At 46.2% G+C, this 24,052-nt stretch overlaps 1 protein-coding gene, 1 long non-coding RNA gene and 1 pseudogene across 2 annotated transcripts in view; 2 read left to right on the top strand and 1 right to left on the bottom strand.

Annotated features, from left to right (window-relative positions):
- The window catches only part of LOC146545222 (uncharacterized), a 31,232-nt gene extending 7,180 nt beyond the window's left edge, over positions 1-24,052 (top strand). Inside the window, exon 2 of the long non-coding RNA XR_014881695.1 lies at positions 20,543-24,052. This is a non-coding gene — a long non-coding RNA (uncharacterized LOC146545222). The remainder of the gene's footprint in view (positions 1-20,542) is intronic.
- Positions 1-24,052, top strand: part of LOC146545221 (uncharacterized) — a 31,090-nt gene extending 7,038 nt beyond the window's left edge. Inside the window, exon 1 of the mRNA XM_085218184.1 lies at positions 1-24,052. This exon is cut by the window's left edge and continues 7,038 nt beyond it. The gene's annotated coding sequence lies outside the window, so the exon portion shown is untranslated.
- Positions 13,797-14,872, bottom strand: LOC146545223 (uncharacterized; annotated as a pseudogene).

Raw genomic sequence — 24,052 nt, 5'->3', positions numbered from 1 at the left:
CTCAGGAGTTTTTCAGATGGCTAGACAGACAGAAGCTTCAGTCTTTGTGCTTATAATTTACTCCATCTACCTAATCTCTACGGATATATATACACACACATATTACTTTACTTATACACTGAGTGTGGGTTGTTGGGGAAGATTTATCTAGGGCATTAGCAATGAAAACTTACCAGAGAACCCCAATAAAGTAGAAGGGCCCCTGAAAAGACCTATTAGTTCTAATAAAGGACGCAAGTGGTAGAAGAGGCCATGAAATTAACAAATTTCTTATTTTGTTCAGAGGCAGAAACAACATTCGATTCCCACACCATCATTCCATCATAGAAGGCCACCAGATCGGTCAGGCAAGATCTGCCCTTGGTGAAGCCATGCTGGCTGTCTCAAATCACCTCTTTATCTTGTATGTGCCTTAACATAGCTTCTAGGAGGATCTGCTCTGTTGCAAGAGGGCATCAAGCTCCCTTGCAGGTGTGGCGAAAGAGATGTGGACGACTTCTCTGGTGCAGAACAAAGGACCTTTATTGTAGGTGCTCAGAGCCTTTTATACCCGCACAACACAACAGTTTTCCCACCTAACCAAGTCTGGTCACACATAAGGGCTAGGCGCCTTGTGGCTGTTCACGTCCGGCTCAAGTTATTATTGAGCTTCATCACTCATTAGCGATACAACGACCTTCTTTATCCTACATCTCCCCCATTTCTATTAATAAAATAAGAAGCATGGTTCAGAAACAATTCAAAAAGTAGCTAAACTAAAATTAACGCTAACAATAGTCCATGTTAACCAATTCCCATTTATTCCAGTTCTTATGATTTCTTAGTGATGTTGGAAATATCCAAATAATTTTGTCAGGACGGTATCTCTGATAAAAGCAGATTTTATTCGCGATTACAATGGCGGGCGTCCCGCAAGCAGGAGCGCACCTATGGACACAACATGACAGCCTTTATACCCTGTTTTCTCCCCCTTGCCTCCCCCCCTCCCCTATTTCCCCACTGGCTGGGTACTCCAGGTTCACAATCTTATCAGAGGGTTTACATTTGTTATTTACTTGTTAATTTGTTTTGTTATCTGATGTCAGTCAGTCGCCATCCTGTCGTTTCCAAGGTGTCTCAGTGCTCTTCTTGTCGTATTGATATGGTGATTTGCTTCCAAGTCTTCGTTAAACAAGGATCACCGTGGTGGGGGATGATGCCAGGCCTCTCCATGTCTCTTCAGGCGCTTCCTTGGGCATGCCATGACTTGTTCTCTGGTTTGATCTGGTGCTGGATATTCTTGCAGTGTGTATGACAAAATATACATATATACACCTATATACACCTATATACAGAGCGTGCGTCCCTGGGAAGGGTTATCTAGACGATAAGTGACGTAAACTATCAGGGATCTTCCCCAAGTTAAGCAGAAAGACTCCCAAAAAGAACTATGACAGTGGAGATCATGAAATAAAAATATATATATTATCCAATTCTAATGCAGAAACAACATTTGATTCCCACAGTGAGGCAGCTTGACAAACAAGGTGTGACTTGAAGGTGAGTGTTCAAACAGCTGCTGGAAGTGCAGTGATCACGTTATGGCCTGAGATGGCTGGCGGCACCCATGGTGCTGGTACCCATCTTGGACCTGTTCCTGTTAAGACACAAGCATAGCCTTGGCCCCACATTATCAACGAATAGGGTCCTTCTCACTGATTAGAATTCAGATTTTTTTTTTTACCATAGCCTGTGCTCTTTCCTTGACAGGAGTTAAAGCATTTTGACCAAAGTGCCTGTAAATTGGGAGCCCTCTGTTGTCCACCAATTTAGAAAATTTAGAACATAACGAGCTTTAGCTATTCTTTCCTGAGGGGTCATACCCACACTTCCCCTTTTTTGTTTATTAGCAAACTATTACCACACTGTAAAATAATAGCACTAATTGTATTAATAACATAATCGTCATAACTCAGTCAAAGCTTCGATTGATAACACAGTAAACAGAAGAGTTACATAGAAGGTCACGATTTTTTGAGTCGATAGATACACACTCACACAGGCATTTATTTTAGACAATTCCATAAGTGGGAAATGGAAACTTCCTAAGCTAATGTATTATTACTTATTGACCCCAGAGAGACAGCAAACCACCTAAAGGAGAGAGAAGAAACGCACTGATGGTGGATGCGATAGGCAGTGCCAGCAGGGCGTCCCCTACTTCAAAGTGCACTTTTCCTTTCTCACCCATCGCAGACTCCCTCCTGCTTTTATTCTTGTCAGAGTCTGCAGGGTTTTTTTCCACATGTGCTCCATATCTGCACGGCCAGTGCACGATAGAGCCCAGGTGGAACACCTGCTCCCAAAAGAGAACAAACCACTAAATTAGATCTCTCTACAAAACAAAATACAGAAAGTTTTTTTTACAGCTGTAGTCTTATCCTGAGTCCTTCCACGTCCTGATAATTCTTGATGTAGCACAGAGTAAGAGGCACCCGTATTAGAAAATAAACTTTTTTACCCTGCTTCCTCAGCTGCTTTCAGTCCAGTGGGAGTGAAACTCCCTGAGCCCTTCCAGGCTCTCCCTTACCTCTTCCCTGAGGGAATCTCTGAGTCCTCAGGCCCTGTTCTAGTGCAGCAGCAGTAATAGCTGCTATTGTTATTCCTAATTTCCTTACTTCCCTGCTGTTTCCCAATCAATTTTTCTAGATCCTTCACCTCTCGCTAAGGACATCCATGTTACACGTTGCTCAACTTTGCCTTCCTCAGCCTGTGTTTTTCCCAAACCCTTTTCACTTTCCAGACTTTCATCATTACAGAAATTACTAACATTATATTTCAGTTTCACCCCCTCCCCAGTGCTTACACTGGGATATCTGGTTTCCTTAGATCTCTGCAGATGAAGTTTTTGTCCCCATTCGCAAGTAACACGTTCTGATTACAAGCTGCGGGGGGGGAGAAGCAGTGTGGGGGATGTGTTCTCTTGCCTGCTCTTATCTGCTTTGGCTAGAGCAGATCACAAACCTTAATTTTCTGACTCATTGTTCTTCCTTAACCTTTTTGCTGTTTTTTTTGTTGTTATTGTTTGTTTTTCACAATTCCACTATTTGTACCCTCATTTACAATTCCATGTACCATTAATAATTCCACTTCCATATAGCATTAACATTTACACTTCTGTATGCTGTTAACAATTACATTTCCATATACCATTTACACTTTCATATACCATAAACATTTAACAATCACAAAGACAGGGACAATTAACCAGCACAGTTTATCCTAAGGTTTCTTCCTCTCCTCCAAGTTATCAGTGCGAATGGGTCTTCCCATTGACCTGATTCCAGATTCTTTACTAGTATCATAGTTTTTCCATGAATATTCACTCTTTCCTTATTAACTGAAATGAAATGAGGGCTATTGGTTGTCCTCCGTATTTACATGCTTGATTTAAAAAGTTCCATACATAGTTTTAACAAGCCTTCCTGCTGGAAATGCCTTCTCCATTCCCTCTTTTTTGCTTAAGTAGCATAGTTTTAAGGATGCTATGGGTATGCTCAACTATGGCTTGTCTTGTAATACTGTAATACTTGAATACTTTCTGGGATATATGTCCCGGGCCATTATCTGTACAGATTGTAGGGCTGTTTTTCATGCCCTGAAGTAGAGGACACAAAAAGCAAACCTAGGAGCATTGTGGGGGTCCAGAGAGATGGTGAAAAAAACATCTTTTAAGTCAATAGCATTCAAGTTCCTGAAACATCAAACTTCTGTGTGGGGGTCCCCATTGATCCAAACCCTGCAGCACCCCTTTTCATGGGCGCAGCTGGCATCGGCTGTGCCTGAGAATAAATCCATTGAGCAATACAAGTATCTGCCAGTATTTCACATGGGGCATGGGTGTGCCTCACAAGTCCCGCAGGACTCTATACAATAATGCTTTCCAATGTGGCTCTTGATCCAGGGCTATGATAACAAGGAAAACTTTCAACATATCTGTATCTCCGGCTTTCCTAGCTTCCCTCCAAGCAGTTGTGCATGCGTCATGTGGATCAGGAGGGGATAAATCTGTCTTCTCTTCAGGATCTATGGGGCTGGGTTCAATAGGGCCGCTAGGATCCTCGGGAGAGGAGGCAGTAAAAATCCCATCCGATGGTGTTAGCAGATGATGGCACTGCGGGCTGATCTGTAGAGCGACCAGCCGCTCCCTTGCTCTCAGGCAGCCTGGGGGTATCAGATTGCGATGTTAAGTGGCTCTTCAGCGTATCAAAAATCTTTCTCCAACTCTGGAGCAACTCCAACGCTGTCCTAGCACTCTTAGTTGTAGCGTCCCATACCCTCACCCCGATCTGGTCCCATACTTCATGATCGTAAATTGTTTGATTTGTTAGTGAAGGATTGTTCTCGGCTGCCCATACAAGCATTTTCTGCAGGTCAGCAGAAGACAGTGCCTTCCCCTGTCGCTTAAGAGTACATTTAAAGGTATCGAGGACCTTTTTTGGTTCAGAAGTAAATTTGTTCCCCATAATAGCAATCGCTTACCTTTGTCCAACAAAAGGCAATCAGAGCGGTTGGAGACTGTTGGAAATATCCAAATAATTTTGTCAGGACGGTATCTCTGATAAAAGCAGATTTTATTCGCGATTACAATGGCGGGCGTCCCGCAAGCAGGAGCGCACCTATGGACACAACATGACAGCCTTTATACCCTGTTTTCTCCCCCTTGCCTCCCCCCTCTCCCCTGTTTCCCCACTGGCTGGGTACTCCAGGTTCACAATCTTATCAGAGGATTTACATTTGTTATTTACTTGTTAATTTGTTTTGTTATCTGGTGTCAGTCAGTCGCCATCCTGTCGTTTCCAAGATGTTTCAGTGCTCTTGTCGTATTGATATGGTGATTTGCTTCCAAGTCTTCGTTAAACAAGGATCACCGTGGTGGGGGATGATGCCAGGCCTTCCGATGTCTCTTCAGGCGCTTCCTCGGGCATGCCATGACTTGTTCTCTGGTTTGATCTGGTGCTGGATATTCTTGCAGTGTGTATGACAAAATATACATATATACACCTATATACACCTATATACAGAGCATGCGTCCCTGAGAAGGGTTATCTAGACAATAAGTGATGTAAACTATCAGAGATCTTCCCCAAGTTAAGCAGAAAGACTCCCAAAAAGAACTATGACAGCGGAGATCATGAAATAAAAATATATATATTATCCAATTCTAATGCAGAAACAACATTTGATTCCCACAGAGACAATGAATCCTCAGTTTGTAACGTTTCTCTCAGCGTGCTCCTCTACAGGTTTCTTGGTTTCTCTCAACGTGTTTACGTTTATCTAAACACGCTACAGACCCGTCAGTCTTCAATTCAGATTAAGTTTCAGGTCCCTGTTCGGGTGCCATTTGTTGCAAGAGGGCATCAAGCTCCCTTGCAGGTGTGGCGAAAGAGATGTGGACGACTTCTCTGGTGCAGAACAAAGGACCTTTATTGTAGGTGTCCAGAGCCTTTTATACCTGCACAACACAACAGTTTTCCCGCACAACCAAGTCTGGTTACACGTAAGGGCTAGGTGCCTTGTGGGTGCTCACATCCTGCTCGAGTTATTATTGAGCTTCATCACTCATTAGCGATACAACGACCTTCTTTATTCCACACTGCTCCATGATCTTCCCAGGCACAGAAGTGAGGCTCACTTGTTTTCCAGGTCATCCTTTCTCCCTTTCTTAAAAATGGGAGTGATGTTTCCCTTTTTCCAGTCACCAGGGACTTTACCAGACAGCCAGGATTTTTTCAAATATGATGGAAAGCAGCTTGGCAACCACATCGGCCATCTCTTTCAGAATCATAGAATGGATATCATCCGGCCCCATGGACTTACATACATTCAGTTTTATGAAGAGGTCTCAGACTTGTTCCACTGTTAAAGTGGGACAGAATCCAATCCTGTCACCCACACCTAGAACTTCAGGGTCCTGGCAGACCTGAGGAGCCTGACCACCAGTGGAGACTGAGGCAAAGCACTTAGTGAGCACCTCAGTTTTTTCTCCTGTCTGAGGAAGCCAGTTCTCCATCCTCATTTATCAGAGGGGGAACACTCTCATTGATCTGTCTCCGCTTCCTCATGTACCTGAAGAACCCCTTCTTGTTATTTTTCACATCCCTCACCAAGTTCAGTTCTGCCTGTGCCTTGGCTTTCCACCTGCAAGTCCAGATGGCATTCCCTGCATTCTTCCCAGGTGACACGCCTTTGTTTCCAGAGCTTGTACGCACCTTTCTTTGCCCTCAACATGCCCAGCAGATCCTTGCTGAGCCATGCCGGTTTCCTACCTCCTCTGCCACTTTCTTATTCAGAGGGACATAGAGCTCCATCACTCTCCTGCTCATACTCTCTGATGGTCCTTAGTCTCTGCACCTCCTCCTTGAGTTCTACCACCAGGCTGAGCAGCTCATCCACGTGCTCACATCTCACACAGGTGAAATCCCTGCCACCCTCCCCCGGCAGCAGCAGGCTCAGGCACCCCCTGCAGCCAGAGACCTGAACAGCCGCATTTTTTGGCAGGCCCTCCATTTTGGTAGCCACGGTCTTGTTGAAGTAAGTCTGCTGGAGACCATGTTTAAGCCTGTGGTCTCAGAGACTGCCAAGAGGAGAGCCTGTCTCCTGAGCGAAGAGTTGCAACACTTACACACCCCACCACTTGACACTTCCCACACGCACAGCTGCTGCACAGTATGGGCAGTGTGGGCTGTGTTCTCACACTGACTTCCCCTGCCTCTTTTCAGTGGGCAGTGACAACAGTTACTCACCTGGTGTGCTCTGTGGGCAGAAGCTAACTTATTAGTTCATAATACGATCCCAATCCTGGGATATGTCCTTGTGAAGTTTTGTCCAGGGGGGTGATGTTCTCCCCCTTGACCCACTTAAAGATATTCCATAAGAAGATCATTTTAATATATGGACTCACCAAATATAATGACAGAAGGACTGGCGCAATGAAAGGATGTTACAAAGGAAGGGAAAAGATTGCTCACCCATTTCCAAGGAGCTAGGATTGCAGAGGAAACTCCATAGGGGAGGGACCTCCAGAAAGAGATCCTTCTGCAGGCAGGCAGCACTTAAATGAGGTCTAAGAGAGGTGCAGCCCCCGTTGTTCAGGAGGGGACCCACATTATCCTTAGTCTTCCCTTTACTGTTGACATACTTAAAAAACCTTTCTTGTTACCCTTTATTTTGTTTTCCATCTTCAACTCCAGGTGGGTTTTAGCCTTCCTTGTCGCATCCCTGGATGTGTCCAGATTATTCCTTTTCAAGGGAGTTAGATTTCCCCCATCCAAACCATTGTGGAATATTCTTCAAGAGTGCCATTTCTGTCTTTAAATTTTGAATGCTTTCCCTGGGATCCTGCTGACTATGCCAAGCGTTCCACTCACAAATAAGCAAAATTGCTTCTGACAGGTTCATAGTGATACCAGGCAAAATATTTGCAGCTAGGCAAATAGTCATATACAGAAAGAAGAGTTGAACTCACCCAATTGATGAAGGGGATCTCTGGCTATGCAGCACTCCTTCTCAGGAAGCCTAGGTTCAAGAGATGCTCTCCCTTCAGTGGCTGGCCCTTACATGAGCCCAGAGTGTCTGCACCCTGTGTCCACCCCGTTTCAGGGTTTGTTTGGGTCTGAGAAACAGGACGTCAGGCCCAAGATACAACTCATCAGTATCATGTTTATCAGCAGTCCCCATCCCCAGTCCCAATCTGAAAAAGTATTCTATCGCAAGGACTCCCACAGCTGAGCATCAAGGTCTTGTAATTCATTCAGATGGCTATGGATGGATTTGGAATGGACCAACAGCGGTCAGCACATATTAACCCCAGGGTCCAGTGTTCCTGAGGAGCCAGAACTGGAGTCTCCTCGGTGTGTGGCAGGAATGCATCCTCATTGTCCTTGTTCATCAGGCTGGGCAAGCCTGAGATGTTCTGGAGTGAAGGAGTGTTGTTCCCCATCAGTGGAACCAGGGTTATCCAAACATTGTTTCCAGGAGCATAACACCTGTAGCAGGGAAAAAGAATAGGAAAAAAAAAAAAAAAAATAGACTAGTGGTGCCCCCAGAGCTAAAGACAGTTTCCTCCCAGAGTTTTGTGCCAACTTTGTACCAAAGCTCTCCATCAAGAGAGAAACCAGTTTTTAGAAATTCATTTTTCATTGCTTACTTGTCTCACTTCACAGCTATTAAGCTGCAGCTTATCTCTCTCCTGTTGCCCCTGGCCTTGCCCATCTCTGTCCCCCAGACAAAGGATTTCACAACCCTTGCCCGGGACTTGCCTGGACTTAAACAAGTCCGTCTGCATCCCCAGCAAGCTCTGAGACAATGAAAATTCAATCATCTCTTACATTATTGTCAACGGTTTATGGGCTGGTTTGGCTTGGTTCTGTGACTAGCGGGGCGGAAGGATCCACGGATCCGTGCCTCCGGAAAAGGGAAACAAGGGACCCCAAAATAATTAAAAACAGCGGCAACGATCTGAGGAGAAACAAACTAATTTACTAAATACAGTATCGGAATGCAAGATAACACACCATAATACAATATAATTAGAATTGAAGCTAATAAATCAAACATAATAAGAGAATGTCCGAAAGGTGGATAGGCCTCACCGCAATGCTGAGGTGAGATGTGCAGTCCAGTTGAACAGCAGGGAGACAGAAGGAAAGCCGACGAAGGAGAGCCGATGAAGAAGAGCAGACGAAGAAGCGCAGATGAAGAAGAGAGCATCAGGTGACCTTGCCAGGAGTGATATCTCCTCTCTGACCGCAGAGTCCCCTGGGGAATGTAGTTGTTCTTCTCTTCCAGACAGGTACCCGGAACTTGAGCATTAACAGTTAAACTCCCAGTGCACTACATGATGTTATGATGTGGAATACCGATAACCAAAAATCATAAAACCATGACATTCCACCCCTTATTGTACATCACTACATCATGCTTAATATATACAAACAAAATATAACTACCAAACATTAAACACACACACGTACAAACCTATGTATCATGGAATTACTGACTGCACTCCCCCAACATCAAGTTCCCTTGTAGTACACATTGAACATCCCCATTTTTCTGCATCACCCACCAAGTAGACCCAGGTCCCTGGGCAAAAACAGTTCCGAGAAGAGGTTTGCCCTTCCCAGAAGCTGGAAAGACCCAAACTGCTTTTCCCAACATGTTCTTTACATGTACTACACGGACCTTATCTCCCTTGACAGTATGTAGGGAGCTAGCAAGACCATCACGATTGATCAATCCTCTAGTATTGACCAACCAGGTGGCTTCTGCCAAATGCTTCTCCCAATGCTTAAATGTTCTACCACCCATTGCTTTCAACATGGTTTTTAAACAACCCATTGTAGCGTTCAATTTTACCAGAAGCTGGTGCATGATAGAGGATATGATAAATCCACTCAATGCCATGATCTTTGGCCCAAGTATTTACAAGAGAAATTTTGAAATGAGTTCCATTGTCTGACTCAATTCTCGGATGCAGAAACAGGACTTGTTTCTTGAGACCTAATACGGTATTTCGGGCGGTAGCATGGGGTACTGCTTATGTTTCAGGCCATCCAGTGGTTGCCTCTACCATAGTAAGCACATAACGCTTACCATTGCGAGATCGTGGCAAGGTGATATAATCTACCTGCCATGCCTCTCCATATTTATACTTTTGCCATTGCCCTTTCTCCCAGAGAGGTTTCATCCTCTTGGCTTGTTTGATTGTGATGCATGTGTCACAGTCATGAATAACCTGTGCAATAGCATCCACAGATAAGCCCACCCCTCAGTCTCTAGCCATTTGTATGTTGCATCTCTTCCTAGATGGCCTGAGGTCTCATGGGCCCACCGAGCTAGAAATAATTCACCCTGGTTCTGCCAGTCCAAGGCTATTTGAGCCACCTCAATTTTGGCAGCTCGATCTACCTGACGGTTATTTTGCTGTTCTTCACTAGCCCGACTCTTGGCAGATGAGCATCTACGTGGCACACCTTTACCACCATATTCTTTATTCAGGCAGCAATATCTTTCCACAGCTCAGCAGCCCAAATAGGTTTACCCCTTCTTTGCCAGTTATTTTGTTCCCACTGCTATAACCACCCCCACAAGGCATTTGCCACCATCCATGAGTCAGTGTAAAGATAAAGCATTGGCCACCTCTCCCTTTCAGTTCTCAGACACTCTCTCTCAATTTCACAAACTCTCTCCCTCTCTGGGATAGTACTGAATAAGGCCCAATAAGCATTAGCCAGGACCCAAATCATTTGTGCCTTCTCAGATCTGCCTGAGTCACAACATTTCTGTCTCAAATATCTGTTTAAGCTCTCAGGGTCTTTCAGGTGCCCAGGAGTAAAGTTCCATGACACCAAGGATGTCCATCTGTCTAAAGTCTCTCCCAAGCCTCTCCCCACTCCTTGCCACTTAGTATTCTCTGGTTTTGGGGAAGGCTTCCTCAAAATATAGTAAATACAAATACTGAGTGAAATGATGAGCAGTACTTTCAGGGAGATTAACAACGCGATCAGGTGAGCATTCAAAAACTGCATAAAGGATTTGAAGGAGAGACTCGGAACCTGCTTAAAAATCCCAAGTCCTGTAGAATTAGCAGCTCCCTCTGGACTTGTATGCCACATTGTATGCAGATACCAGGTACATATTTCCATCAGTGTTTTCAATCGATTGTATATACCTATAGCTCCATAGAGAAAAGTGGCAAACTTAATTAAAGCCCAGTATCTTTTGAGCATTAAAAAAGAGGAAACAGTGGCATGCAGTCCCTTGAAAGGCAGTTTTAGAAGAGAAAGCTTTTTTTTTTTTTTTTTTTTTTTCCCTTACAGAAGCAAGATAGCAATGCTCTATGTTTACAAATATCATAGAATCATAGAATCACCAAGGTTGGAAAAGACCTAAAAGATCATCCAGTCCAACCGTTCACCTGTTACCAATAGCTCCCACTAAACCACGTCCCTCAACACAACATCCAGTCTTTCCTTGAACACCCCCAGGGTCGGTGATTCCACCACCTCCCTGGCCAATCCATTCCAGTGCCTGACCACCCTTTCTGAAAAGTAATACTTCCTAATATCCACCTTGAATCTCCCCTGCCGTAGCTTGAAACCAATCCCTCTGGTCCTATCACGAATGACACGAGAGAAGAGGCCGACCCCCAGCTCACTACAACCTCCCTTCAGGTAGTTATAGAGAGCAATGAGGTCTCCCCTGAGCCTCCACTTCTTCAGGCTGAACAATCCCAGCTCCTTCAGCCTCTCCTCATATGGCCTGTGTTCCAGACCCCTCACCAGCTTTGTTGCCCTCCTTTGAACACGCTCCAGGGCCTCAATGTCTTTCTTGCAGTGAGGGGCCCAAAACTGGACACAGTACTTGAGGTGGGGCCTCACCAGCGCTGAGTACAGAGGAACAATCACCTCTCTGCTCCTGCTGGCAACACTGTTTCTGATGCAAGCCAGGATGCCATTGGCATTCTTGGCCACCTGGGCGCACTGTCGGCTCATGTTCAGCCGAGCATCAATCAATACCCCCAGGTTCATTTCCTCGACGCAGTCCTTCAGCCATACCGCCTCAAGCCTGTAGCATCGCCTGGGGTTGTTGTAGCCGAAGCGCAGGACCCAGCATTTTGGTCTTGTTGAAACTCATCCCATTGGCTTCAGCCCAGCTCTCCAGCCTGTCCAGATCCCTCTGTAGGGCCTCACTAGACTCAGGCGGATCAACACTTCCAGCCAATTTGGTGTCATCTGCGAATTTACTGAGGGTGCACTCGATGCCCTCATCCAGATCATCAATAAAGGTATTGAAGAGGACAGGCCCCAGCACCGACCCCTGGGGAACACCACTCACAACCGGTTGCCAGCTGGACTTAACTCCATTCACCACCACTCTCTGAGCCCGGCCCTCCAGCCAGCTCCTTACCCAGCCAAGAGTGTACTCATCCAAGCCTTGGGCTGCCAGCTTCTGCAGGAGAATACTGTGGGAGACAGTGTCAAAGGCTTTGCTGAAGTCTAGGTAGACCACATCAACAGCCTTTCCATTGTCTACCAGATGGGTCACTAGATCATAGAAGGAGATCAGGTTGGTCAAACAGGACCTGCCCTTCATGAACCCATGCTGGCTAGGCCTGATCCCCCAGTCATCCCCCATGCACATGCCGCATGATCTCCCTCAAGACAATCTGCTCCATAACCTTCCCTGGCACCGAGGTCAGGCTAACAGGCCTGTTGTTCCCCGGATCCTCCTTATGACCTTTCTTGTAAATGGGAGTTACATTGGCAAGCCTCCAGTCTTTTGGGACCTCACCAGTCAACAAGGAGCACTGATAGATGATGGAAAGCGGCTTGGCTATCACCTCTGCCAGTTCCTTCAGCACTCTCGGGTGGATGGCATCTGGCCCCATAGACTTGTGGCAGTCCAGTTGGAGTAGTAGGTCTCTGACTGTTTTTTCCAGAATCACAGGGGGGGTTAGTGTGCTCCCCAGCCGAGATTACCAGGTCAGAGAGAGGAGTATCCTGAGGATAACTGGTCTGACTTTTGAAGACAGACGTAAAGAAGGCATTCAGAACCTCCGCTTTTTCCTTATCCTCAGTGGTCACATTCCCAGCCTCCTCTTACTGTTAATGTATTTATAAAAGAGTTTATTCCTTTTCACCCCAGCGGCCAGGTTAAATTCAAGCTGGGCTTTTGCCTTTCTGATTTCACCTCTACACATCCTAACAACTTCCTTATATTCATTCTGAGTTGTCTATCCCTCTTTCCACAGGCGGTAGATTCTCTTTTTCTCCCAGAGCCTCAAGAATGGCTCCCTATTCATCCACGCCGGTCTTCTTCCCCACCGGCTCATTTTGCAGCTCAGGGGGACTGCCTGCTCCTGCGCCCTTAAGACTTCCTTCTTGAAGAGCAACCAACTCTCTTGGACCCCTTTACTTGCTAAGACTGAATGCCAGGGGACTCCCCCTATTAGTCTCTTGAACAATTCAAAGTCCGCCCTCCTGAAGTCCAAGGTAGCAGTTTTACTATTCCCCCTCCAGGCTCCACCATGAATCGAGAAATCTATCATTTCATGGTCATTCTGTCCAAGACAGCCTCCAACCTCCACATCTCCCACCAGAGATGGGAGATGTGAACAGCAGGACTAGTGGGGCAGTTCCTCTTGTGGGCTCTCTGACCAGCTGCATCAGGAAGTTATCCTCTATGCATTCCAGAAACCTCCTAGACTGCTTCTTCTGTGCTGTGTTGTACTCCCAGCATATGTCAGGGAAGTTAAAGTCCTCCATGAGGACAAGGGCTGGCGAATGTGCAGCTCGTGCCAGCTGCTTATAGAATACCTCGTCTGTCTCTTCATCCTGGTTTGGAGATCTATAACAGGGTGCCTGTCTTGTCAGCCCTTCCTCTGATCTTTACCCAAAGGGATTCAACGTTATCGTCCCCAGTCACAATCTCAGTAGCATAAAAGCATTCCCTAACGTAGAGAGCCACACCGCCACCCCGCCTTCCTTGCCTATCCTTCCTGAAGAGTTTGTAGCCATCCATTGCAGCGCTCCAGTCATGGGAGCAATCCCATCACGTTTCCGTTATGGCAACTAGGTCATAGTTTGCCTGCTGCACAATGGCTTCCATGTCTTCTTGCTTGTTGCCCATGCTGCATGCATTAGTGTAGACGCACCTCAGCTGAGCCGCTCACCTCTCACCTAATCCCAACACCACTTCCCCAGGCTGATCTCTAGTAGGCCTGACTTTATCCCCTTCCCCCTTCCTATCTAGTTTAAAGCTCTCTCTACAAGTCCCGCCAGCTCCTGGGCAAGTATCCGTCTCCCTTTTGGAGACAGGCAATTCCCATCAGTAGACCTCAGGCCAGGTGCCGAGTATACTGCCCCGTGATCAAAGAATCCAAAATTTTTGCGCTTGCACCAGCCTCTCAGCCATGCATTTATAAGATGGCTTTTCCTGGTCATCTCAGTGTTTGTCCCTGCTACCAAGGGAATACTGGCACACACTACTTGTATGCCTGCTCCATCAACTAACTTCCCCAGTCTCCTAAAGTCATTTTTTATAATCCTCAGGCTTCTATCAGCAATCCCATCGCTGCTGGCCTGAACTATCAATAAAGGGTAATAATCAGAGGGGCGGATAAGGCTGGGGAGTTTTCTAGAAATATCCCTGACCCGGGCCGCAGGAAGGCAGCACACCTCCCTACGGGTAGGGTCAGGCTGACATATTGGACCCTCTGTTCCTCTCAGAAGAGAATCGCCTACAACTATCACCCTCCTTTCTTTCTTGGAGGAGGCAATCTTCAAACGTGGAGCTGACCGCCTCACCTTAGGCAAGCTTGGCGGCAGTGCTCCCACATCATCACCACTCCCTCTGGTTTCAGGGCTTCATGCCTGTTACAGAGAGGGACCAGGGGAACTGAAGTAGGTCGGGATGGGGGTTGCCTGCGACACCGGGCTGAGACCTGCTGCCATTCTTCCTCTCCTCTCAAGCTGTCTCTCCCTGTTTGACTATGATGAGAGAGAGGGTCCATTACTCCCTCAGTCTGGGAAGTGCAATCTCTGCGCCTTTCTCGCAGCGAGTCACTCCACCAGTCAATCTCCCGCTCGCACTCTCTGATGGTCTGCAGTGTATCTACCTCCTCCCTAAGCTCCACCACCAGGTCGAGCAGCTCGTCCAGCTGCTCACACCGCACGCAAGTGGCATCCTTCCCATCCTCCCCCAACAGCAGCAGGCTGAGGCACTCCTGGCAGCCAGAGACCTGAACTGCCACATTATTGAGCAGACCCTCTGTCTGGGTTGCCACAGTCTTTGCGTGGGAAGCACGTTACCTGGTGAGGACCATGTTTGAAGTGGTGGCGTCAGGGCCTGTCAACAGTAGAGCAAGTCACCTGAGAAAAAGACAAGAGCACTCACCCATGCTGACACAAGAAAAAGCCTCCACTCCCACTGCTGCCTTATTGAATGGGCAGTGCAGGCGGCCCTCACACACTGACTGCCTCCACCCTAGGTGGTCACAGCAGCTTTCCACACCTTCTGTGTTGTGTTGTTGTGTGGCAGGAACTAGTTCCCACCTCCCTGGTCTCTTTTTATCCACACAGCAAATGGGTCAAGGTCAATCTCCAGAGATAAAGAGCAGGCAGTGTCAGTTCCGCCCCTGGTGAGACAGGAGCCCGCCCACAATCTGCCAGCTGGTAGCCCAGGCACAGCACTGTTGCTGGCTCCAAAAAAGGCTAAAAAAGAGCTTTCTTGGTCACTTTTTTTCACTCCAGATTCCTTGCCCACTGCAGTTTTACCTGCTTGAAGCTAATCTCTGTAGCAAATGACCGATGACTCGTGGTAGCTTGAATACTGCCATGAGGTGTCAGCTCCTCCCCTAGTGAGCTCACCATCAAGAGAGAAACCAGCTTTTAGAAATTCATTTTCATTGCTTATTGTCAACGTTTTACAGGCTGGTTTGGCCCGGTTCCGTGACTAGCGGGGCGGAAGGATCCACGGATCCGTGCCTCCGGAAAAGGGAAACAAGGGACCCCAAAATAATTAAAAACAGCGGCAAAGATCTGAGGAGAAACAAACTAATTTACTAAATACAGTATCGGAATGCAAGATAACACACCATAATACAATATAATTAGAATTGAAGCTAATAAATCAAATATAATAAGAGAATGTCCAAAAGGGGGATAAGCCTCACCGCAATGCTGAGGTGAGATGTGCAGTCCAGTTGAACAGCAGGGAGACAGAAGGAAAGCCGACGAAGAAGAGCAGACGAAGAAGCGCAGACGAAGAAGCGCAGACGAAGAAGAGAGCATCAGGTGACCTTGCCAGGAGTTATATCTCCTCTCTGACCGCAGAGTCCCCTGGGGAATGTAGTTGTTCTTCTCTTCCAGACAGGTACCCGGAACTTGAGCATTAACAGTTAAACTCCCAGTGCACTACATGATGTTATGATGTGGAATATCGATAACCAAAAATCATAAAACCATGACATTCCACACCTTATTGTACATCACTACATCAAGCTTAATATATACAAACAAAATATAACTACCAAACATTAAACACACACACGTACAAACCTATGTATCATGGAATTACTGACTGCACTCCCCCAACATCAAGTTCCCTTGTAGTACACATTGAACATCCCCATTTTTCTGCATCACCCACCAAGTGGACCCAGGTCCCTGGGCAAAAACAGTTCCGAGAAGAGGTTTGCCCTTCCCAGAAGCTGGAAAGACCCAAACTGCTTTTCCCAACATGTTCTTTACATGTACTACACGGACCTTATCTCCCTTGACAGTATGTAGGGAGCAAGCAGGACCATCACAATTGATCAATCCTCTAGTATCGATCAACCAGGTGGCTTCTGCCAAATGCTTCTCCCAATGCTTAAATGTTCCACCACCCATTACTTTCAACATGGTTTTTAATTCAATTTTACCAGAAGCTGGTGCATGATAAGGGATATGATAAATCCACTCAATGCCATGATCTTTGGCCCAAGTATTTACAAGAGAAATTTTGAAATGAGTTCCACTGTCTGACTCAATTCTGGGATGCAGAAACAGGATTTGTTTCTTGAGACCTAATATGGTGTTTCGGGCGGTAGCATGGGGTACTGCTTATGTTTCAGGCCATCCAGTGGTTGCCTCTACCATAGTAAGCACATAACGCTTACCATTGCGAGATCGTGGCAAGGTGATATAATCTACCTGCCATGCCTCTCCATATTTATATTTTTGCCATTGCCCTTTCTCCCAGAGAGGTTTCATCCTCTTGGCTTGTTTGATTGTGGTGCATGTGTCACAGTCATGAATAACCTGTGCAATAGCATCCACAGATAAGTCCACCCCTCAGTCTCTAGCCATTTGTATGTTGCATCTCTTCCTTGATGGCCCGAGGTCTCATGCGCCCACCGAGCTAGAAATAATTCACCCTGGTTCTGCCAGTCCAAGGCTATTTGAGCCACCTCAATTTTGACAGCTCGATCTACCTGACGGTTATTTTGCTGTTCTTCACTAGCCCGACTCTTGGCAGATGAGCATCTACGTGGCACACCTTTACCACCATATTCTTTATTCAGGCAGCAATATCTTTCCACAGCTCAGCAGCCCAAATAGGTTTACCCCTTCTTTGCCAGTTATTTTGTTCCCACTGCTGTAACCACCCCCACAAGGCATTTGCCACCATCCATGAGTCAGTGTAAAGATAAAGCATTGGCCACCTCTCCCTTTCAGTTCTCAGACACTCTCTCTCAATTTCACAAACTCTCTCCCTCTCTGGGATAGTACTGAATAAGGCCCAATAAGCATTAGCCAGGACCCAAATCATTTGTGCCTTCTCAGATCTGCCTGAGTCACAACATTTCTGCCTCAAATATCTGTTTAAGCTCTCAGGGTCTTTCAGGTGCCCAGGAGTAAAGTTCCATGACACCAAGGATGTCCATCTGTCTAAAGTCTCTCCCAAGCCTCTCCCCACTCCTTGCCACTTAGTATTCTCTGGTTTTGGGGAAGGCTTCCTCAAAATATGGTAAATACAAATACTGAGTGAAATGATGAGCAGTACTTTCAGGGAGATTAACAACGCGATCAGGTGAGCATTCAAAAACTGCATAAAGGATTTGAAGGAGAGACTCGGAACCTGCTTAAAAATCCCAAGTCCTGTAGAATTAGCAGCTCCCTCTGGACTTGTATGCCACATTGTATGCAGATACCAGGTACATATTTCCATCAGTGTTTTCAATCGATTGTATATACCTATAGCTCCATAGAGAAAAGTGGCAAACTTAATTAAAGCCCAGTATCTTTTGAGCATTAAAAAAGAGGAAACAGTGGCATGCAGTCCCTTGAAAGGCAGTTTTAGAAGAGAAAGCTTTTTTTTTTTTTTTTCCCTTACAGAAGCAAGATAGCAATGCTCCATGTTTACAAATATTCTAGAATATTGGCAGTCCACCTGGACTTTCAAGGTCTAGTTTTCAGAGAGCACCTGTGAAAGAGATAAACTTTCCCAACAAATCTCTCCGAGAGCAGAGAGATTCGTTCTAAAAAGCTAAAAAACAGCTTATGCCCTCATTCTCCACCAAGAATGTCAATGGTTTACGGGCTGGTTTGGCCCGGTTCCGTGACTAGCGGGGCGGAGGGATCCACAGATCTGCGCATCCGGAAAAGGGAAACAGGGGACCCCAAAATAATTGAAAAAAACGGCAACGATCTGAGGAAAAACAAACTAATTTACTAAATATAGTATCGGAATGCAAGATAACATACCAAAATACAATATAATTAGAGTTGAAGCTAATAAATATAGTGAGAGAGAGAGAATGTCCGAAAGGTGGACTGGCCTCATCACAATGCTGAGGTGAGATGTGCAGTCCAGTTGAACAGCAGGGAGACAGGAGGAGAGCCAACAAAGAAGAGCCGATGAAAAAGAGCAGACGAAGAAGCACAGATGAAGAAGAGAGCATCGGGTGACCTTGCCAGGAGTGATATCTCCTCTCTGACCGCAGAGCCCCCTGGGGAATGTAGTTCTTCTCTTCCGGACAGGTACCCGGAACTTGAGCGTTAGCAGTTAAACTCCCAGTGCACTACATGATGTTATGATGTGGAATACTGATAACCAAAAATCATAAAACCATGACAGCATGTTTCCCATTTCTTCCCTTAAGGCTTCATTAAGCCGTTAAGCAGGCTAAAAATTCCCAGTCAAGGGTTCCAGGCCCTCAAGCCCCAAAACATTCCATCTTACCGGTTTCGCTCCCAGCTTCAGCTGGAGATTCATTGTTGGTGGTTCAGCTTATCTCAATCATCAAGGTGTCTTTGATGCCCTGATCCAGGTGTCACTGCGTTTTTCACCTCTTCTGTTGTTCTCTAGTCAGGATGGATGACTTCTGTAAATAACAACTTGAGTCTTCACAGCGTCATTACACTGTGAATTTCTCTTTTACCAAACGCGATTTAGGCCTGTAGTTCGTTCAAGATATCTCTCCCCCTTAACGGCAGTGGGCAGTCAGGCCCTCCTCAAATTGCTAGGTAACAGGATCTACCAGCTCCCTCAAGGCATAGTTGCACGCCAAATTCCTTCAGGGAGAGCCATAACCAATATCCCCCAGCAAGATGGGAGCTTCACTTGTTATTTTCCACAGATCCCAGGTTCCCACAGTTTCAATCACTTCTCCAGTTCATCACTTACTACTGTTTTCAACAAGTTCCTTCAACCAGCTGCTCTGTGTCTGGAATGTGTGAATTGCTTTCATGCATCGTAACGCACACATACTACTGCAGCCACAAAAGTAAGAATTAATAAACATACAGAAACTTAACACAAGCTGCAGATTTGCCACATCAATAAGAGACTCTTTAAAGGTATCCAGCCCTATAACAGCACAATACTGGGGCAGACGCTTTCCACCACCTAGTCCCTATCTTAAAGGAGGAAGAGAAAGAAGGTGAGAAGAGAAAAATAACAACAAAACAAAACAAAACCCAAAACAACAACAAGAACCAAACCTCTCAGTGCCTACCTCCCAACATCTCGGCAGTCGGATCCCATCATCATCACCAGTTATGTTTCAGGGTACATTTGGATCTGAGGCAGGACGTCTCAGGAGCAGAGGCAAGCAAACTATACACTCAGAGCAGTGCAGAGGGTTATGGCTTTTATTCAACATACACACTTACACATACACAGGCATCCATTTTAGATAATCCCCGTAAGGGGGAAGCAGAAGCTCCCTAAGCAAGTGCACTATTACTTACCGACCCTTGAGAGACAGCAAGCTGCCAGAGGAGAGAGCAGGAACACGTTGGCAGTGGATTTGATAGGCAGTGCCAGCAGAGCATCCCTTGTTTCAAAGTGTACTTTTCCTCTCTCCCACACCACAGCCTCTCCTGCTTTGATTCTCCCCAGGGCCTACAGGGTTTTTTCCACTGCTGTACCCGCACAGCCGGTGCATGATACAGAGCCCAAGTGGAACACCTGCTTACAAAACAAGTCTTTGCAAAAAAAAAAAAAAAAAAAAAAAAAAAAGATGAACTACCAAGATCAGCTTTCTCTACAAAACCTACAGCCACAAATATCAGTTCCCTTAAAACAGTCAGAATGCTCTGTTCCATCCCAGGATCATTCGTTGGTCAGGAGCCTTTAGATTTCCAACACAACCCTTTCTGGTCACCTGGGGAGCACAGGTACAAACAATCTGCCTGTGCTCCCTAGGGCAGCCACACCCCTTCACCAGGTGCTCAGTCACCATTTTAAGCCCTGACCTAACGGTTCCCCTGCAGTGGGTCAGTCAGAGACATTGGGTGGAATGCAAATAGTGCCTTTGCAATATTAATGGGTGCAGTTATTGTCAATGGTTTACGGGCTGGTTCGGCCCGGTTCTGTGACTAGAAGGGCAGAGGGATCCGTGGATCTGTGCCCCTGGAAAAGGAAAACAGGGGACCCCAAAATAATTGAAAACAGTGGCAACAATCTGAGGTGAAACAACGTAATTTACTAAATATGGTATCAGCAGAATATAAGGAGAGAGAGAGTGTGTGAAATTGATGATGGATCAGCCTCACCCCAACGCTGAGATGAGAAGTGCAGTCCAGTTGAGCCGATGAAGAAGCGCAGACAGAGAAGCGCAGACGGAGAAGACGGGCAAGCGAAGAAGCGCAAGCAGAGAAGAGAACATCAGGTGACCTTGCCGGGAGTTATATCTCCCAGCTGACCACAAAGTCCCCTGGGAAATGCAGTTCTTCTTCTCCTCCGGACAGGCAACCGGAACTTGAGCATCAGCAGTCAAACCCCAGTGCATTACATGATGTTATGATGTGGAATACTGATAACCAAAAATCATGAAACCATGACAGTTATATTGTCTGATGTGTTCTTAATTGTTTAGATGGTGCAGATACGGTTTTGGAAACTGAGCACATCCAAAACTAAAATCACGCTGTAAACAGCCACAAATGTTGATTTGGGAAGATAAGCAGGAGTGGCTGAAAATAAATATTAATTGGTCCTGTAACACAGGGAAAGAAATAGGGAACTAACGTGAGAGACATGAACTGTTGTAGAGTACATCCAGAGTGTAACCCATATGTATGCAAGTTGTGCTGCTTCTTGTTATGGAAACATACTTGGAAGCGTTCAGAAGTTGTCTGGATGTGGTCCTGGACAGCTGGCCCTGCTTTACCAGGGGTGTTGAGTAGGATGACCTCTGGAGGACCCTTCCAACCTCAACCATTCTGTGGTTCAATGTATGAAAGTGACAGGAACTTTTGAATGATGTACAAGGCAAACTGTATGCAAGGTTGTTCTGTTTGGAGAAGAGAAGGCTCTGGGGACACTTCATTGCAGCCTTTCAGTATCTTAAGGGGGCTTTTAGGACAGATTGAGAGACCTAACCCTAACTGTTCTATGATGCTGAATCTGTAACAAACTTCAGACCATTGTCCAATGCAACAAGTGTGGTAATTCCCTGGGACATCCAAATGTGGCATGTGGTAAAAGCAACTACTGAGTTAAAAACCAACAAACTCTGGTGGCTTAAATTAAATGCATCACTGTCCATTTGTTACACTAGGCAATTGAAACAAATTGGTAGCATGATGCTTTTTTTAATATTTTGACTCCTTTCTCATGTAGGGGTACAAAGGCATCCTGTATTACAACAGAATTTTCACCAACCACTGCTGGGAATGTGTAATTAAATGAAATGCACACACTAGTTGTGTAAGATCTGCTGTGGGCCACAAAGAGTGTTGCTACACACGAGTAGAACAAGTCAGCATGGGAACCCCAGTTGTAACGGTAGGAGTGCAGCTGGTGTACGTGCTGCCTCACCTCTAGCAGGAGAGTGAGAGGATGACATAGTGCTATTAGTTACAACAGAAGTAGTAGTGATCTTTATCCTCCTGTGACTGCTTTGCTTGTTTCAAAAGGAAATAATGTGCTTACATACCCAGCTGAACGTCTCACACATGCTGCTGTGCTGACAGTCGTGGTGGTTCCCAGCCGGAAGGGAATGAGCTGATGAGCCTCTAGAGTGGTCTGTGCGCTCTTGGAGAAGGTCGGTCAGACCAGGGGGTGGCTGTGAGCAAGAAGTCCCGCTGGACCACGTGGCCCTGTGCAGCCAAGGCTTCAAGGCAGCCTGCAGCAGTGCGTAGCAGAGCTGTGGGAAAGAGGCATCTCTGCTGAGGCTCTCTGGTATGAAAGCTACCAAGAAGGAATCATAGAATCATTTGAGTTGAACCTTAAAGGTCATCTAGTCCAACTCTCCTGCAATGAACTGGGACACCTACAGATAGATCAGGTTGCTCAGAGACCTGCCCAGCCTGACATTTAATGTCTCTAGGGGCAAGGATTGAACCACCTCTCTGAGCAGCCTGTTCCAGTGCCACACCACTGATTGTAAAAAGTTTATATCCAATCTAAATCTTCCCTCCTTTAATTTGAAACTATCACAACAGACCCTGCTGAAGAGTCTATCTGCTTCTTTATTATACCCACTTTTAGTTACTGAAAGGCTGCTCTCAGGTCTCCCAAGAGCCTTCTCCAGGCTGAACAGCCCCAGCTCTCAACCTGTCCTCATAGGAGAGGTGTTCCATCCCTTGGATTATTTCTGCGGCCCTTCTCTGGACACACTCCAACAAGTCCATGTCTCTCCTGTACTGAGGACTCCACATCTGGATGCAGTACTCTGGGTGAGGCCTTACCAGCACAGAGGGGCAGGATCACCTCCGTCACCCTGCTAGCCACACTTCTTTTGATGTGGCCCAGGATACAGCATACTTTCTGCACTGTGAGGGCTGCATAAAGTCCAATTTGTGCTTGGTCTGAGCTGTCTAATAATCGCATGAGGTTAACCCAATGGGCAAACAAAGTGAGGTGGGGTGTGGGGAGCCAGGCTGCCTGCAGCAATGTCCCTGTAACACTGTGTAAAGCTGTCATTTCATCAATGGTGATGTCAGAAAAAAACACAAGTATGGCTGTAGCAAAGCTGGGATTGATGGGGAGGATGTTGGGTGCAGGTTGTTTGAGTGTGAGAGCAGCAATGTGAGAGTGGCAAAAAGGAGGATCTGAATGCTGAAGAATGAAGGATGAGATCTAAGACCCACCAGAGATGAGCAGAGGACAGGTCTGCCAGCAGCAGGACTGCCAACACCTACAGCTGGTAGTAGTGCTGACCTATGCACAAGCACAGGGTCACTGGAGGACATCTGGAGCCATGACAGGGTTCCCCATTGGGTTGGGGTGGGGGAATAGGCCTGCCCCTCAGCATGAACAGAACTGCAGCTCGGTGTAGTGGTGCACCCACAGACCACTGCGATCTCAGCAAAGGCCACCACTGGGCTTTCACCTTTGTTCAAGTGCAGAGTTGGGCTCCTGATCATTGATCTGAGAGGTACAAGAACTGTACAGCAGCAGGCTGTGATCCTCGACCTTCCCCTGAGCTGGGACACCGCTCAGGGTACACTTCTTATTACTTGCTGCTGACTGACATCAAAGAAGAGGAGTCCTTTTGAGACAGATGGCCTCATCTGCTGAAAGCTGATGAATGAGGAGCGGGTAATTCACCAGGAGAAAGGTCCTTGTGTGCACAACTGACTTTAGAATTCTCCTCTTGGATACCCTGCATGTGAGCTTCAAGTCAACCTCACCATTCTCAAATCTTCAACTAGACATCTGTATTTGATTGTAGCATGTACTATTGAATTTTGTGTTAAGTTGGCTAATAATTAAATGCTGATTAAGTGCTTCTAAGAATCAAATAATCTTGTGATTTATCTTAAAGGTATTATCAGCTCATAAATTGCTGCTAAATCAAAGTTCTGTAAAGACCTATTCCCAGCAGTTGGTGCTGGAGGTGTGTGTGATTGCATGCATCCAAGATCTGCTCATAACTTCCTGCTGCGCGTAGTGCTCTGTGTAATTATGTCACTGAGTCACTGGTGTGTTACTTAAGATTATTGATTACTTTTCTGTTTTCCCACTTTCCTTGTAGTGTGTTCATCAGCCAGTAAACATTTTGCCTCAA

This window comes from Meleagris gallopavo, chromosome 1, assembly GCF_905368555.1.
Source record: "Meleagris gallopavo chromosome 1, MGAL_WU_HG_1.1, whole genome shotgun sequence".
NCBI classification, from domain to species: domain Eukaryota; kingdom Metazoa; phylum Chordata; class Aves; order Galliformes; family Phasianidae; genus Meleagris; species Meleagris gallopavo.
Note: the sequence above shows the minus strand (reverse complement) of the source record. Positions and strands in the feature narration are given on the sequence as shown.